Source organism: Pongo pygmaeus, chromosome 13 (genome assembly GCF_028885625.2).
Source record: "Pongo pygmaeus isolate AG05252 chromosome 13, NHGRI_mPonPyg2-v2.0_pri, whole genome shotgun sequence".
NCBI lineage: Eukaryota > Metazoa > Chordata > Mammalia > Primates > Hominidae > Pongo > Pongo pygmaeus.
Genome location: NC_072386.2, coordinates 71621736 through 71640865, shown reverse-complemented (window position 1 = coordinate 71640865; position 19130 = coordinate 71621736). Strand labels below are relative to the sequence as shown.

At 42.8% G+C, this 19130-nt stretch overlaps 1 long non-coding RNA gene across 1 annotated transcript in view; it reads left to right on the top strand.

The window, feature by feature from the left end:
* Nucleotides 1-629: 629 nt before the first annotated feature.
* The window catches only part of LOC129043570 (uncharacterized), a 33154-nt gene continuing 14653 nt past the window's right edge, over nucleotides 630-19130 (top strand). Inside the window, exons 1-2 of the long non-coding RNA XR_008504474.2 lie at nucleotides 630-1142; nucleotides 3574-3740. This is a non-coding gene — a long non-coding RNA (uncharacterized LOC129043570). The remainder of the gene's footprint in view (nucleotides 1143-3573; nucleotides 3741-19130) is intronic.

Sequence of the window (19130 nt, the reverse complement as noted above, 5' to 3'; positions counted from 1 at the left end):
TGCTTCCACTCTCAGGAGTACACCTAATCTCTGTCCACTGGCACTGTGCCTTGGTAGACCTTTACCTGGGGTTCCCAACCACGGTTCCTACCAGACACACTTCTGGCTCCCTCAGAGAAGGGGAAAAAGCACTTGTTGACGCCTCTGAAAAACAGCGTGTAGAGACAGCATCCTTCTTCCAGTTACTGATCCTACAGAGAGGGATGATGATCTCTTAATTTTGTGTGTGGACCAGCATTTTGACATCTTACACTGTCCTTCTGTCCAGCGCAGGCATTTATTTCCAAGGCACTGGCCTCTCTGGTGTCTGAAAAATCCCATGTTGTAACTGCATCAGGGCCCTTAGCCCTTAACTTCGGCCCTTAACTGAACAAAGTTCTTTACTTGTTCATTGCAGTACTCAGGGCCAACTCTACTAGCAGATATCAGTATCTCCTCAAAAAATACGTAAATATGAGATTCAAAGCCAGGCAGCCAATGCAAAGGGAAGCCTTAATAGCGGTCAACATTGTTACTCTAATTATTATACCATCATCTCCCTCGAGTTCCATCGAGTATCCTTGGCAGCTGCAGCCCGGCGCCCAGGGCTCTGAGCGGTTTCTGAGGCCTCACACCCTGGCGCGGCCGTTGAGTTCGTTTGGGGGCTCCCAGGCCGCGAGGCGCGCTGCCAGTTGGGATGAAAATGGCGGATGAGGCCGGGGACGGTGGCTCACGCCTGTGGTCCCAGCACTTTGGGAGGCCGAGGCAGGCGGATCACAAGGTCAGGAGATCGAGAACATCCTGGCTAACACTGTGAAACCCCGTCTCTTCTAAAAATACAAAAAAAAAAAAAAATAGCCAGGCTTGGTGGCGGGCGCTTGTAGTCCCAGCTACTCAGGAGGCTGAGGCAGGAGAATGGCGTGAACCCGGGAGGCGCAGCTTGCAGAAAGCCGAGATGGCGCCGCTGCACTCCAGCCTGGACGGCAGAGCGAGACTCCATCTCAAAAAAAAGAAACTGGCGGACGAAGGAAGAGATCCTCCTTCAGGCAGGGAAGGGAAGAAGGGCACTCGGTGACCACAGACCTTTTCCAGGACCATGTCTTTGAAGCAAATCTCAGCTCTTGTCTTCCGGAAGCGATGGAGACAGAATCCAGAAGCCTGAGGTGAGATTTGTGGCCAACGCTGCCGCCTTTAGGAAGCCCAGCAGCGCTTCCTCTCAGGCCGGGTCTCTGGATGAAGCCTTACCCCTGGCCGTGGCTCCACCCCCAGGCAAGGTTGGGCCCCAAAGGACGCTATACAAATTTGCTATACAGATGCTGTAGTATGCCTCCTGTCTGAAATCTTTCCTATTGCTCTTTCATTCCTCCAGAAGTTTCTGAGCTATCTAATTACCAAGTGCTGGGCACAGAGCCGTGATGAGGGAGACATGATCTCAGTCTGGAAGACAGACTATTAAGCCAAATATTCCAAAACACTGTGGAGAGTGTTGTGAATTGAAAACCAAGGTTGGATCACAGCTTGGGAGGATCAAGGCAGGTATCTGAGGGAAACCTCTTTCAGTATAATGGAAGGAAAGAGCAAAGGTATTTGATGGGAGTTCAAGGTGTTTGGGATATTTTTAAGTTTTATGATGAAAGGTTCCCATCTGTTGTCTTCTCATTCCTTTGTAATATATGTGGTCCAGCACATATGTTCAATGGGTGAGTGGGGTGGAGAAAATTAGGAAAGTGAAATTGTAATTTTGAGTAGATAAGCAAAGAAATTTACTAAGAAAATAATAAGATAAACTCCACAAGATAGAGAACTTTTCTTCCTCACTGGTGTGTCCCAAGTGCTTAGAAGACTGCCTAGCATAAAGTACTCATTGGAGGAATGAATGGATTATTTTCAGGCAGTGTTAGAAACTGGCCATTAGTTGTAGATAATGAATTAATGGTGGCACCAAACACTTAATTGTGTGATTTTATCCAAAAAGAATCAGCTTGTTTTTAGAAGACAGGTCTAGTAAAGGTAGCAAGTTGGATTTTCCCACGCAGGAAAGATGAAAAGACACTGGGATAGGTTGTTTGGAGTAGACCATAAAGTCCAGATCTTAACCAGGTTTGTGGTTAAGTGTGGATCGTGAAGTTTTTCTTGGAGAGGAAGGAAATTAAAAGGGTATTGGACTGACAAGGAGAAAGTTTAAAGTAGCTTGCAATTTCTGAATTGGTTGAAGAATTGGCATACTGAGGGCATAAGTGAGAAGGACAAAGGGTGGAATGTCAGACTTTCACCCTTTTTTCAAAAAAGGTTTTCACCTATTTTTTTTGAAAAATTTCACCTATTTTTTCAAAAAGCAGAGATGTTCCTGGTAGTTCTAGGGTATGGCAGTAACTGAACTGGAATGAAGGTAAAGGGCTTTAAGATGACATCTATTCACCTGGATGTTGAGGCCTTCAACTGATTTCCTTCACATTGTGGGTTCCTTACCCTGAACCCCAATCCCAACTTTTTCCCCTCCCAAGACATCCACAGAATTACCATTCTTCCTGAACCTCTAACCTTTGGTCAATAACATCACTCTGAATAAGATGGAAGAAATGGAGCAGTAAGAGAGAGGGCTTTAGTAAATCCATTTTACTTTTGTCACTCAGAATTTACTCACCTTCTGGAAATATTTCCTCTATTGCCTTATGGGAAACTAACCCCAATTTCAGTTTCAGTCTATGTGCAGGTGGAGTTGCCTTTCCCAACACTCCTATTTTGAGGATGGTATGTAACTCAGACTTGGCCAAAAAGATCATTCCACGTTTTTGGCGATAGTGATTGGTTAGCAATGGGCATGCAACCCAACTGGAGCCAGTAGGGTACTAATGGAACTTTTGAAGGAACTGGTGAGAGAGGCAACCTATTTTTATCTGCACTTGAAGCCTGAAGAATATAGCTATGAACTGGCCAGACACAAAGTCTTAATGAAGCCAACTCATAACACAGAGCAAAGACATGGATAGAAATGAAAGCTGAGGAAATTAATTGAGTCCCTGTATGAACCCTCCTGCCTAGGGACAGTCTTACTTCCAGACTTTTTGCCCCTAATTTCTTCTCTAAGTTTGAATACTGGCAGTGGTATTTCAGGTGGTTCTAAGGGATCCTTTCACTTTACGGCACCACTTCTACCTTCATACCAACTTTCTCTTTTTCTTTGGATGCTACAACTTCTTTGATATTTGTGGGTTGTGTGTGTGTGTGTGTGTGTGTGTGTGTGTGTGTGTGTGTGTGTGTTTTTAACCATCCACCACTCCACACAGCTGTTAAACAACTTCCACCTTGATAATCTGAATATGGATCAGGATGACGACCTATTTGGCACCTTTGGCCACTTTGGCTTCAGTGAACTCAATGGGATGGCCAAGAAGAGACCCTTGTGTTAGGAAGTCTTCTAAGAAGTCTCCAGTGACTCTCCCTCATGGTATTGACACATGTGTAATTATCCCTCCCCTTAAATGTGGGCTGGACTTTCTGATTTGCTTCTAACCAGTAGAAAAAAGATACAGACGATGGGATATCATTTTCAATTTTAGTTTACAAAAGATGTAACTTCTGTTTTGTTAGCAGACTCTCTCCTTTCCTGGCTTTGATGAAGCAAGCTGCCACATTGGAGAGACCCACATGATAAGGACCTGAAGGTGGCCTCCAGCTAGCTCCAGCCAACAGTCGGCAAGGAATTGAGGACCTGAGTCCAATAGACCTTGAGGAACTGAATCCTGCCAACAGCTACACAAGTAAGCATGACAGTGTATCCTTCCCCAGTAAAGCCTTCAGATGAGACCCCAGCCCCAGCTGACACCTTGATTGCAGCCTTGTGAGAGACCTTGAAGCAGAGAAACCAGCTAGGCCTTGCCTGGATTCCTGATCCACAAACTGTAAGATAATAAATATATATTTTTAGGCCACTAATTTTGAGGTATCTATTACACAGCAATACATATCTAACATACTTGTAAATCATCATAACCTTGGTGTAAGATGTAGTAGCATGGCTGGAAGGCAGGGACCAAGATCACCTTCTACAAATAGGATGATATTGTGTCTGACAACATCCCTGCAAATATTGTCTTTATGCTCAAAGATCATTCCTCATACTCTTATACTGAAGTGGAATCACTGTGCTCTAAAAATCCCCTATTAGACTCTAGGAAGTGAGGCCTAGGTAAAGGAGTGTTGGGTGCAGTGGATGCCGGGATGGAGTTATGAGCAGGGATGATGAGGTTATACTTTTCCCTCTTCTTTTTTTTTCCCTTGCCCGCTCACTCTCCCATTACATTTTTCTTGGTCTCTGTCTCCTTTTTTCCCAAGTTCTGAGTAACTGCCTGGTGACCATTCCTACAAGTCATTGCCAGGCGATCTCTTGGTCTTGTAAGAGTGCTATCAAGCCATGCATCTTGAAGAGATTCCCTAGGGAAGGGAGTCTTCTCTTTCCTCACGATAACCTCATAAGCAAAGAGACCTTATGGTCAACTTCAAAAATGTTCTTTTTAGACAGAGTAACATGCCACATATAACACATTTTTCAGCAGGACCCACCCACTGCCTGGACCATACCTCAGCCAAATAAGTGTCCACAATAGCAAAATCCACCCATTCATGCCTCATACAATGACCACTCACCTGTCTGATGCTCTGGAGTCAGTAGCTTTTTAAAAATGAAAGTAAACCACTGTTTTCAGAAAATTATTTTTATTCCTGGCCTCTTTCAGAGATGCACTTTCTATCCCCACTACTGCTACCAAAAGGGTACAGAAAGGGAAAAGATGTACTACTACCCATTTTTCATTTTCATTAGGGTAAGGTAGGAGATGGGGAACATGGCACATTGCCCCAAACTTCATGAGGGAGAGAAGGGCTGGCTCTTGGTGAGGAATATGTATTCCTCACCAAGAGATCCAAGAAAAAGATTTCTCCCTTTCACCGATTTCAGGGCCTAAAAACCCCCACACTTCCAACTCTAAAACTTCCTAAAGGCCTGGCACAGTGGTTCATGCCTGTAATCCCAGCATTTTGGGAGGCCAAGGTGAGCAGATCACCTGAGGTCAGGAGTTCGAGACCAGCCTGACCAACATGGAGAAACCCCGTTTCTACTAAAAATACAAAATTAGCCAGGTGTGGTGGCACATGCCTGTATTCCCAGCTACTCAGGAGGCTGAGGCAGGAGAATCGCTTGAACCCAGGAGGCAGAGGCTGCAGTGAGCCGAGATCATGCCATTGCACTCCAGCCTGGGCAACAAGAGAAAAACTCAGGGAAAAAAAAAAAAAAAAAGAAAGAAAGAGAAAGAAAGGAAAGAAAGAAAGAAAAAGAAAGAAAGAGAGAGAAAGAGAGAAAAGAAAGAAAGAAAGAACTTCCTGGAGGCAGCAAGGGAATTTCTGGCTTTATTATGCCAAAGTAACTCACTGTACTGTACAGCTGTATATAGTTTAAGATAGCCAGGTAGCCGGTAAAAGGATGATTTGAGCCAAATTCTGGACTTTGGGTTTTTCAAAGGGTTTTTCTCACTTTGAAAAGCCTTGAAAGGTTTTAGAGTAAACTTGTTGTACTTTTATGAAATAATAGTGTTTTAATTACAGGACATCTGAAAAGTATCAAAAGACCCTAGGATAAGACTGAGGAGGCCATTATCAGGCTCCCTACAAGGGACTGGTCATCTTTTAGAAGCCAAAAGAGAAAAACAGTAAGACCTAAACTAATTCCTTCCTTTCCCTGAGCACAAGCTCTGGAATACCCAAAATCCACACCTCCAGAGCAGTACATGGAGAACACCACTCTATATTAAAAGAAACATTTATTGCGGAGGGTCAATATTCTTGGTTGTGCTAAAAAGAGATTGCTCTCATCAGAGGATATACTATCATGAAAACTGAGAGGCTCTACAAGAACTGGATTATGCTTCGTGGAAAATTTTTCCTTACTGTAAGTGCTGGAGAAGCATTTTCTGTTTGCAAAGAAGGGTCAAATCTCTGAACACAGTGCCTTAAGCTGGTTTAATGTCAGCCAGGGGCACCTGGCATACTTGCATGCAGGTGGGGCTTGGATGGGACACAGGATTACTAGAGGGCAGGGAAGTGGGATTACTCTGGCATAATAGCTGCCTTTAAATGTCACAACTTTCTGAAGATGACTAATCATAGTCCTGATCCATCTAACACTTGAAAGATAACTTGGGCCAGCAGAGACAGCTTCTTGGTTATAAGGGTTGGTACTTGACCCTTCCCTTTGCCACTGTTCAGAGGGAAGCCCATAGTTGGAGGGTTGTCTGTTGTCAGGCTCTGCCTGAGTCTGTGGCTCTTCTTCGGCTGACTTAATTCCAAGTCCTCAGGTTCCTGCCTACATGCCAGTTTCTCTTCTAGTATCTTCCCAATGGCTGTCATGAGCTCAAGAGCTTCACGAGTCCTCATAAAGACAGGTCTACCTTCAACTAGCTCTTGGTGCTATAGAAAGGCTGGCATTAACTTGTCTTTTTGCGTGGGACTTTCTTGTCCATTGCTTTTTCTCTTGAAATCAATCCACTGAAGAAAATGCCTCATCTTTTTTCCAAAGTAACTTTCAGGACTAAATGGTTCTTTCTGTGACAGAGACATTGAAGTCTCCTCTAATTTCCTGTCCTTGCCAAGATGGCTCTTTCTTGTGGCTTTGGATATCCCTAATCCCAAGTCCTCGCTCCCACATTCTCTTGCTTTGGGTCCCAAAAGGCTCTTGCTTTGGGTCCCCTCTTGGCTGATGGGAAATTCTTATCCTGGCACTCCCACAAGACATACTTAGAGACTTGGGGCTCTTGCAACTGCTTCATGCTGATCCCTCCATCATCCGGGTGGATATGCTGTACCTGGGAAGCTGCCCTGTCCTCACTGGAGACACTCAGGGAGTGAGCCAGTGAGGAATCAGAAATCAAGCTATCTGAAGTAAAGAACATGTCGCAGGGACAGCCTTGAGCCTGACTATGCTCCCCACTCTCCAATTTAAACTTTAACTCACCAGCTGTCCTTTAAAGTCTGATGATTTAGGATCTTCAGCAATCAATATTCTTGGTGGGGAGTATTTGGTGGTCAGAGTAGTTTCTTCTTTACTTGTATTCGCGTTCATCACTGAGGAGCTTCCCAATTCACTAGTTGTCAAGATATCATTAGATTGTGATTGAAAAGTACAGAGCTCCTCTATCTCCCTGGACACGTTGGACATACAAAAATGTTCTGAAGTCTCTGCTACGATTTTGTTTGCCCTGAAGCCTTTCTACACTATTGCTGGGACTCACTTTCTCATTCCTTGATTCATCTCTACCCCCATCTTGCCTTGTGGACAGCTCTGAGCTGTGTCTGTTGGCTAGTACAGTCTCATTCTGATTCTCTTTGTCTATGATGCTGTGTGTAGAGGGAAGAAAAGTCTATCTGCCATTCTCAATTGTCTGGGCATTCTCTGTAAGTTTATGGCAAGTAGCAGAGGGTGATTGTCTCAAGGCTCCCTGTCCTGTGTTTACAGATGAAGTGGCAGGTAGAGGACAATCCAAGCTGGGAACTGGATTTGTCATTTCTAACTTGTCTCCCTGAAAAGCATTAGAGCATCCCTCAAGAGACCTTGAAACCATACCTTTAGAAACCATCCTAGAAATATAGGTGGCAGACAAAGGAAAGTTAAGTTGGGGAAGAGGCCATGTTTTGGCTTTTCTAAACATATAGAATTTTATGGATTCAAGAAACTTGAAGGGTAGAGCCCACCTCTGACTTATCCTAACCCTCATCATATGAGCCTCTAACACCTGATGGGTTTTGGAATCAAGAAAGGAAAGCTCCAGAGTGGTAATCTTGCAGTACACCCTGCCCACCAGTGGTGCCACATTTCTGTTTTCCTTATTGATATGGGAACTCCCAGAAAGAGGCAATGTATTGTTAGCCAGCCATGAACAACATACTCTGATAGGAATCCTATCCAAAGTGACCTGCCAAAACCCTCCTCAAATGTAATTGAAGAATGGTTTTCACTTGATTCTGGTCTAAGTTCCTCCTTGATACACTTAGTAATTCATTCCTTGAGTGATCTACCCAGTTACTTTTTCTGTCAGAGACAGCCCTCAAACCCTTCACCAGGTAGTTTTCTGAGACCATTGGTGGGTTGTGTAATGAACACTTCACTAAGATATACCCAAGATTCTTTGCCATGTCATTTCATAGCTGAAACTTTGTTGGGACCTCTCATGGAAACTTCCTGGGAGACTCAATTCTGTCTTCCCTAGATTTTTGCTACTGTGGCCCTGAAGCTCAAGGGGTTGTGAGTGAGTATGTCTGCAATTCTGCTAAGATATTTCTGTTGATTTGCACCAAGGCTTCATCAGTGCTAGATATCCTAGATTCCTGCAGGTATGGAGGCACCAGTGTAAGACTGGCCTCTTTGGAACATGGAGCTCCAATTTCTCTTGGGGATCATTTCTGATATGAAAATAACCAGGAAAGGTGGAGACTGGAACATAGGCCTGGAAGGACTGGCTGACCAATGGAAGGTTAGGAGCTGGAGGATGAAGGGCTTCTTAAGATTTTTGGAGCAAAGGGACTAAACCCTACAAACCTTCCTGTTGTTTCTGCAACACATGCCATTCCAGATGTTGATTTGAGGTGTGAGAGTCAGCCTCATTCTGGAGTATATGGGAAGATATTCCACAATCCTTAACCTGGGATGGAGAAGATGATGATAGGGGTAGGGAGTGAGGAGTGAAGGTGAGCCCAGGAATGGACCTGAGTGATAGGTAGGATCTGGGGTTGGTGGTTGGTTTGAGGAAAGGATTGGGGATGTATAGGGGTGAGGGGATGATGGTGGAACTGAGGAAGTGGTAGAGATTCTTGATCATGCATTTGGACTGTACTGAATACAATAAAGCAAGACACTAGTGGGGAGCTGCCCCTAGAGACCAGGAGAGTAGCCACTGAGGACTCACTATGCAGAGAGGGAAGACCCTAGAAGAGCTGGCTATATTTCTGTTGCAAATTTCCCCCCAAAGTTTTGACAGACAGGAGCTGCTGACAAAGGTGCAGCTGCTCTGGTGTGCCTTTGATGTTCCAGCTGGTTTGGGGGGCTGTGGTGTCCTGCTCATCAACAGGTGACTGCAATAAATTTCCTGAAGATGTCAGTTGGTATTCTGACCACATTTATTTTGAAAATAATCCCTTCTCCTTTTCTTTCTTCTCCAAAATCTGGAAAGCCATCCTTTTTTTTATTTGTTTTTCCAAAAGTGCCTGTATCTTAAGGCCAAAAATGAATGGCTAGTGGCCTCCAAGTGCTCGGTATCAGAGTCTCCCCAGAGAGAGGTCTCTGGTGAAGGAAGGGAAACATGCTCCCGCTGAAAATAAGGATATGGTAATCTGGGGAGGAACATGTTCCTGACGTGAGGCTGCCACCATGAGAATTCTGAGTTGGAAAGGTCCATGCCTCTGATTGTTGGAACATAAGTGGACAACCAAATAGGACTTTCCATAGAGGATATCTCTGAAACAGGTTTCAATAAGCTGGAACTTGATTTAGATTGAGTCACAGTTCAGTCTTGTGGTGGTGAAGCAGACAGGGTTGGTGGTGTATGATCACAAGCACGTAAATCAGTGGGATTCATTGCCTGGGAAACATCTGATAAGGGGTTGATAACTTGGGAAAGGGTGGGGTCAAGGGTGGGGTTCAGAGACAGAGAGGCCTTGGGTTGGAGATCAATATCTGCCTTCTGAGTGTGTTGTGGTGGGAGAGGGGGAAAAGCAAGCTGTTGGGATGGGAAATAGTCCACAGAGAATTTGGAATCCAAGGGAGGAACAGGCTGTGGTGGCAGAGGGTCACTCAGCGGTGAGGGTGAAAATAAGTCAGCTAAGGGGATATTCAGGTCAGGTGAGAGAATGGAGCATGGCAGTGGAGAAGGCTCAGGCAGAGGAGCCAGTATTAGATCTTCTGGAAGGGTTGCTGGAAGGGCAGAGGGCAAAGTGAATGATGACTTGGTCACAAAAGCTGTGGAAGCCAAAGGGGACACAGAGGGAGCAGCATCTTCTGGGGACTCCTGGAACAGCAGTCACTTGACCTCAGCACTTGCTCTATTACTCACCTCACAGAGGGGGTCTGGCCATAATAGTTGCCGAAAACAGATGGTATTGTAATGCTGGCCCAGAGGACTACAGGAGACGAGGTACAAAGCTGCAGCCAAACATATGTGACCTTGACAGGTCTTTCAAAGCTAAGACTTCACAATGCGTGCTGTCTTTTCATATGCCCCCCTCCACTTTCCTTATCTCACAGTACACCTTTTACCCCTTTCCCTATGGCTCTTACATTCTGACACTGGATTTTTCCTCCAATTTCAACCCCAGGCTTTTGTGATGCCCTATAATTACATGAACTCTACTAAAAAGAGGGATACAGGAAAGAAGAATAATGTTGAGTCACCTTTGCAGAATTAAAAACAGCTTCCTCTCTTCCTCTACTTCACTCTGGCAAGTTCTCCCACCTGACAAGCCAGTAGGTTGAGTAACAGGATAGTGATGAAGTTAGAAGCAAAGAGATCTTATAGGAGCCTGAGTAGAATGCCCCTTAGGGGCGCCCTTAGTTGACTGGTCTTGAAGAACCTCAAGGATCTGTAGAAAAGCTCAAATTGTCATTGATAATATTAATACGGTTCACATATGTAAGTGGCTTCATTTATAAAGTACTTTTACATACAGTATTCCATGTGATGCTCAAAACTATCACATGGGGCCAGGTGCGGTGGCTTATGCCTGTAATCTCAGCACTTTGGGAGGCCAAGGCGGGAGGATCACAAGGTCAGGAGATTGAGACCATCCTGGCTAACATGGTGAAACCCAGTTTCTACTAAAAATACAAAAAATTAGCCGGGCATGGTGGCCAGCACCTGTAGTCTCAGGTACTCAAAAGTTGAGGCAAGAGAATGGCGTGAACCCAGGAGGTGGAGCTTGCAGTGAGTGGAGATCACACCACTGCACTCCAGCCTGGGCAACAGAGCGAGACTCTGTCTCAAAAAAAATAAAATAAAAATAATAAAAATAAATCACATGAAGTACAGATGTTGGTGGTTATCTCAAAGAGGAGGAGGTCAAAGTACTTATACAAAGTGGAGAGACAGAAGTTGACTCCAAACCAACCAACCAGTAGTCCTTCCACAATAGATCTCACATGGCCACCTACTGGGCAACACCCATTGTCCAGGTTCATCACTCCTTCATGTGTGTGGAAGGGCAGAGCAGAGACTCCCAGAAGTGTCTCAGGTCTGATTGCTTTCCCGTGAGCCTCTCCTGTGAGGACTGTTTTCTAAGACAGACTGTATCTAGTAACTGACATCCTCAGAAATTGGGAACCTGAGACGTCATGGAAGAGACGGGAAGGGTCATCCTTGGGGAGCTGAGGTTGAATGGGCAGAATCTTACCTTTAAATGTTCCATTTTTCTTTCTCCTCTTGGCTCTGCCTTAATGCTAAGAATAAAAAGAAAATAATGCGAGGCCAGAAATCACTTCTCTCACTCCTCTAGGAAGCTCAGACATTCATTATACAAGAATAATATGACTATCTATCTTAATTAATAAAAATGTGTTTCTTCCTGCCGGGCGCGGTGGCTCACCCCTGTAATCCCAGCACTTTGGGAGGCCGAGATGGGCGGATCACGAAGTTAGGAGATCGAGACCATCCTGGATAACATGGTGAAACCCCTTCTCTACTAAAAACACAAAAAATTAGCCGGGCGTGGTGGCGGGCGCCTGTAGTCCCAGCTACTCAGGAGGCTGAGGCAGGAGAATGGCGTGAACCCAGGAGGCGGAGCTTGCAGTGAGCCGAGATGGCGCCACTGAACTCCAGCCTGGGCGACAGAGCAAGACTCCGTCTCAAAAAAAAAAAAAAGAAAAGAAAAGAAAATGTGTTTCTTCAGGCTGTGATGGCGGAAGCCTGTAATCTCAGTTACTCGGGAATCTGAGGCATGAGAATTTTTTGAACCCGGGAGGCGGAGACTGCAGTGAGCCAAGTCATGCCACTGCACTCTAGCCTAGTCAATAGAGCGAGACTCAGTCTCAAAAAAAAAAAAAAAAAAAAAAAAAAAAAAAAAAAACTCTTCTTTTTTCAAGTTTTAAAGGTGATAAAATATTTCCAATTTTTCCCTTTCAAAAATTCAAAGGACGGTTTTGTCTGTGAGAGCTACACTTGATGTTCTCAGTTAGCAGTCCTCAGTTCAAGGAAGGCACAGATTCAGAGGCCAACAGTCACATCTTGCTCCCTCACAGTACCTGTGTCCTGGAAACAGCACTCCAGCTCCAGCTTCTGCTCAAGGGCTCTCAGCATCGCCCTCCTCGTCAGCCCAACATGAAGGAAGTTTTGGTCGAGTGACACGTGACATGGAAATATTACTCATGATCAAGTGTAAGGAGAAACTGTTCTTTTGAGAGCCCAGTCTCTAAATAATTTAATCCAGGACCACAGAATCACTGTGTTTGGGATTTTATCCTGGAATTCTCCATTACAGCCACATAGGTAGTCTGAGAGCTTCAGATGGAAACCTTAGTCCTCCTGAACCCCTACCCCTGTCTGACATCTTCCCTTAGAAGAGTGATATTCTAGCCTCTCCTCAGACTTCCCATGTCAAGTGTCTCTCTAAGCCAACCAAACTCATTTATAAATTTGGGAAGAAGAACAGGAAAATAAGGAATCATTTTCTGAGGGGATACGTCTGGTTCCAACTCTGACATTCAAAAAACTTACCACTCCCATCTTTGGAAGCAAAAAGCTGAACAAATTGAAAGTAACTATTCTTGGAGCCACTGGGGAATTGAGGTTGTAGGGAAAACCCTCCTAAAATCCTCAGAAAGATGAATAAAGAGAATCATAATTGAGATCAGCTTACCTGGAGCAGAAGCCACTGAAGCCATAAACTGGTAGGAACATTTAAATGGACACTTTGACAAATTGCTGGAGGATGTTTGTGAACTAGTATGAGAGTGAGAACATTCCTGGGGTCACAGTCTTAGGGAATCCCCTACATTTTCATGGGTTTTACCTCTGGGAAGCCCATCAGGTTCTCACAATGAATAACAATGAGAAAACTCTCATGCTCCTGGCAGGGACAAGGGAAAGGTTACCATTTTCAAATATACTGAGTGTTCTTCATAATAGAGGCCTACTCATTAGGGAAAAAGGCTACCAGAACATGATCCCACATGAGGAAAGGGAAGTTACCCAACTCCAGCCCTCTCTAGCCTTCGTATCTCACCTAAGAGGTGGGGGGAAAAAGGCTTGGAAACACTTGCGAACATCACAGCCCAGGGACACAGGACTAAAAGACTGACGTTTAATTGCATCACCTCCTACATACCTTAGCACCACATTAACAGAGCTCCAGTATAGTAACGGGATGATGGCGCAAAGAGCTACAAGGCGTAGACTCTGTTTAAGAAGGTAATCTTAGGGAAAGCTAATGATACCAGAGGAGACAAAAACAAGGAAACTGGAGAAAATTCAGGAGGCTCTGTCATATACTACAACAGCAAACACTTAACACAGCTCAAGTACTAGCCACATTAACATAAATCCTAGCACTAATAGCCTATTTACCTCATTTCCTATTACCCAATACATTGGGTCTGGCTTTCAACTAAAAATCACAAGGCATGCCAAAAGGCAAGGAAAAAATTCTAAATAAACAAAGTAAGCGTCAGTTCTGCACTCACATATGGCACCAATTTAGGATTTATCATACATGGAATAGAAAAAACTATGATTAATAAGGGTTCTAATGGAAGAAGTAGGCAACATGCAAGAACAGATGACAACTGTAAATAAAGAGATGGAAACTCTAAGAATCAAAAGGGAATGTTAGAAATAAAAAAAATCACAATGGACATGAAGAATGCCTTTGATGGGCCATCGGGAGACTACATTTGACCAAGGTAAGAATGAGTGAGTTTGAATATATATCAATAGATACTTCCCAAACTGAATGCAAAGGGAAAAAAAATAAATTTTAAAACCCAAATTATCCAAGAATTATGAGACAGTTTCAAAATGTGTAACATAACATATCATTGGAATACCAGAAGGAAAAGGGAGGATGAAGCAGAAGAAATATTTAAAGTAATAATGACAGAATTTTCCAAAATTGATGACAGACTGCTATAGATCATGGAAGCTCAGATAACACCAAGCAAGATAAATACTTTAAAAATCTACATCCGGGGCTGGGCACGGTGGCTCACACCTGTAATCCCAGCACTTTGGGAGGCCAAGGTGGATGGATCACCAGAGGTCAGGAGTTCAAGACCAGCCTGGCCACCATGGCAAAACCCTGTCTCTACTAAAAATACAAAAATTAGCTGGGTATGGTGGCGTGTGCCTGTAATCACAGCTACTCGGGAGGCTGAGGCAGAAGAATCGCTTGAACCCAGGAGGCAGAAGTTGCAGTGAGCGGAGATTGTACCACTGCACTCCAGATTGGGTGACAGAGTGAGACTCTGTCTCAAAATATATATATATATATACAGCTGGGCATATCATACTCAAACTGCAGAAAACCCAGTGAAAAAAATCTTGAAAGAATCCAGAGGGGTAAAAAACACCTTACCTATAGAGGAACAGAATAAAAATTTTGGATTTCTCATGATAAACAATGCAAGGAAGAAGAATAGTGTAAAATATTTAAAGTGTTACTAGAAGCCTAGAAGCCCATCCCCTTTACCCCACACCCCACCCCCAGAATTCTGTATCCAGCAAAATTATCTTCCAAAGGTGAAGAAGAAGTAAAAACTTTCCCTGGCCAAAACAAACAAACAAACAAAACAGGAGGAATTAATTACCAGCAAATCTGCCCTACAAGAAATTTAAAGGTAGCTCTTCAGAGAGAAGGAAAATGATCACTCAGATCTATCTATCTAGCTATCTATCTGTCTATCTATCTATCTATCTATATATATATATATATATATCTTTTTTTTAAAAAAAGGAAGGGCACCAACAAAGGAATAAATGAAGGTAAAATAAAACTTTCATTGTTCTTATTATTAATTGCCATAATAAGAATGACATCAAAAACAACATTTTTGTGATTATAGTATCATGGATGAGTAAAATGAATGACAATAATGTTATAAGTGAGAGGAAGAAATAATTGGAAACATTTTATTACAAGGTACCTGTGCTACTACACTGTGAAACAGTATAGTGTTATTTGAAAGTGAATTAAGATTAGCTGTAAATGCAATATATTACAAACTAGGGCAACCACTAATTTTTTTTTTAAGAAATGTAATTTATGGTTGGGCATAGTGGCTCATACCTATGATCCCAGCCCTTTAGGAGGCCAAAGCAGGAGGATCACTTTAACCTAGGAGTTAAAGACCAGCCTAGGCAACATAGTGAGACTCCAACTCTACAAAAAGGTTTTTTAAAAATTAGCTGGGCATGGTGGCACATTCCTGTTATCCCAGCTACTTGGGAGGCTGAGGTGGGAGCATTTTGTGAACCCAAGAGGTAAAGCTACAGTGAGTCATTACCATCCCACTGTACTCCAGCCTGGGCAACAGAGCTAGACCCCATATCAAAAATAATCAAATATAATTTACAAGCTAAGAGAAAAGAGAATAATTGAATCATATAAAATGCTTGTTTAAAAAAAAATCCTCAAACCAACCGGGCGCGGTGGCTCACGACTGTAATCCCAGCACTTCGGGAGGCCGAGGCAGGCGGATCACAAGGTCAGGAGATCGAGACCATCCTGGCAAACACGGTGAAACCCCGTCTCTACTAAAAATACAAAAAAAATTAGCCGGGCGGGGTGGCAGGCACCTATAGTCCCAGCTACTCGGGAGGCTGAGGCAGGAGAATGGCATGAACCCAGGGGTGGCAGAGCTTGCAGTGAACGGAGATCACACCACTGCACTCCAGCCTGGGCGATAGAGCAAGACTCTGTCTCAAAAAAAAAAAAAAAAAAAAAAAATCCCAAATCATAAAGGAAGTTGGTAAAAAGAACAAAGGAACTACAAAACAGACATTAATAAAATGGCCATAGTAAATCCTTACATATCAATAATTATTTTAAATGTGAATCTCCCATCAAAAGACATAGAGTGCCTGGGTTTTAAAAAAAGATATAACTAGCCAGGCTCGGTGGCTCACGCCTGTAATCCCAGCACTTTGGGAGGCCGAGGCAGGTGGATCACCTGAGGTTGGTAGTTCATGACCAGCCGGACCAACATGGAGAAACCCCGTCTCTACTAAAAATACAAAATTAGCCGGGCATGGTGGCGCATGCCTGTAATCCCAGCTACTCGGGAGGCTGAGGCAGGAGAATAGCTTGAACCTGGGAGGTGGAGGTTGTGGTGAGCTGAGATCGTGCCACTGCACTCCAGCCTAGGCAACAAGAGTGAAACTTGGTCTCAAAAATAAATAAATTAAAAAGTAAATAATAATAATAATAAAGATATAACTAACTCTTATACTGCCTATGAGAGATTCATTTTAGCTTTAAGAACACACATAGACTGAAAGTAAAGAGATGGAAAAAGATATTTCATGCAAATGGTAACCAGAAGAGAGCAGGAGTGGTTATACTTATATCAGACAAAATAGATATAATGTATACCAAAAGAAAATGAAATCAGTACCGTGTAGAGATACCTACACTCCCATGTTCATTGCAACATTACTCACAATAGCCAAGATATAGGAACAACCAGTGTTCATCAGTTGATGAATAAAGGAATTGTGAGATATATATATCAGCCTTTAAAAAAGAAGGAGATCCTGTCATTTGCAACAACATGCATGAACCTGGAGGGCTTATGCTAAATGAAATAAGTCAAGACACAGAATGAAAAATACTACATGGTCTCACTTGTTTGTGGAATCTTTTTTTATAAAAAGTTGAATATATAGAAACAGAGTAGAACAGTGGTTACCGGGGTGGGGGCAGTGGGAGTGAAGGAAGGAAGTGGGGAAGAAGTAGGTACAAAGTTGTAGTTATGTAGGATAAAAAAGTCTAGAGACTTGATAATGTACAACATGATTTTAGTTAATAATACTGTATTGTATACTGGAAGCTTGCTAAAAGAGTAGGTTTTACCACAATGAGATACCATCTCACACCAGTTAGAATGGAAATCATTAAAAAGTCAGAAAACAACAGGTGCTGGAGAGGATGTGGAGAAATAGGAACACTTTTACACTGTTGGTGGGACTGTAAACTAGTTCAACCATTGTGGAAGTCAGTGTGGCGATTCCTCAGGGATCTAGAACTAGAAATTCCACTCGATCCAGCCATCCCATTACTGGGTATATACCCAAAGGACTATAAATCATGCTGCTATAAAGACACATGCACACGTATGTTTATTGTGGCATTATTCACAATAGCAAAGACTTGGAACCAACCCAAATGTCCAACAATGGTAGACTGGATTAAGAAAATGTGGCACATGTACACCATGGAATACTATGCAGCCATAAAAAATGATGAGTTCATGTCCTTTGTAGGGACATGGATGAAACTGGAAATCATCATTCTCAGTAAACTATCGCAAGAACAAAAAACCAAACACCGCATATTCTCACTCATAGGTGGGAATTGAACAATGAGAACACATGGACACAGGAAGGGGAACATCACACTTCGGGGACTGTTGTGGGGTGGGGGGAGGGGGGAGGGATAGCATTGGGAGATATACCTAATGCTAGATGATGAGTTAGTGGGTGCAGCACACCAGCATGGCACATGTATACATATGTAAATTACCTGCACATTGCACACATGTACCATAAAACCTAAACTATAATAATAATAATAATAATAAAAAGAGTAGGTTTTAGATGCTCTTGCCACAAAAAAAAGTAACTGATGGCAATGTTAATTGGCTTGACTATAGTAATCATTTCACTATGTCTATCAAAACATCATGTTTTACACCTTAAATATAAATAATTAATAATAAATTGTATAAAATTCTTGTTGAAAACCATAGAAGGCAAAAAAGAGAGGGATAAAAAGGAAATAACTGGTACAATGAATAGTAAGCAGTTGCAGAAATGGTAGATATTAATCCAACTGTATTTTAAAAATTGCTTTAAATGTAAATTGCCTAAATTAACCAATTAAAAGACAAACTGTCAGAGTAGATTAAAAAATAAGACCCAACTATGTGTTGTCCACAAGATACCCATTTATTTATTTATTTAGAGACAGTTTTGCTCTTGTTGCCCAGGCTGGAGTACAATGGCATGATCCTGACTCACTGCAACCTGTGTCTCCTGGGTTCAAGTGATTCTTCTGCCTCAGCCCCAGTGAGTAGCTGGGATTACAGGCACCTGCTGCCATGCCCAGCTAATTTTGTATTTTTAGTAGAGACAGGGTTTCACCATGTTGGCCAGGCTGGTCTCGAACTCCTCACCTCAGGTGATCCACCTGCCTCGGCCTCCCAAAGTGCTGGGATTGCGCCTCAGGTAAGCCACCATGTCCGGCCCACAAGATAGCCATCTAATATATAAAGGCACAGATAAATTAAAAGCAAAGGGATGGAGATAAACATACCATACTAACAGTAATCAGAAGAAAATAGAGGTAGCTATATTAATTTAAAACAAGTCAGATTTCAGCACAAGGAAAATTGTCAGGGATAAAGAGGGGCATTACATGATAACAAAGGGGTCAATTTTCCAAGAAGCCATAATAATTCCTAATGTGTACACATCTAACAACAAGAATGTCAAAACATATGAGGCAAAAGTGGTAGAACTACAAGGAGAAATAGATAAATCCACTATTATTGTGGGAGGCTTCAAAATGTCTCTATTAGTAATTGACAGATAAAGCAGAAAATCTGTGAAGATATAGTTGATCAGAACACCACTAGTAATCAGCTTGATCTAATTGACATATATTGAATACTTCATTCAACAGCATTCTGTTCAAGCTCACATGGAACATTAACTAAGGTAGATCACATTCTGGGCCATAAAGCATACCTTAATAACTATAAAAGAAACTATATAATGTCTACTCTTAGAGTATAATGTAGCAAAACTAGAAATCAATAACATAAAGATATCCAGAAAATCCCAAAATACATGAAGATTAAACAACACACATGGGCACAGAAGAAGTATCAATAGAAATTTTAA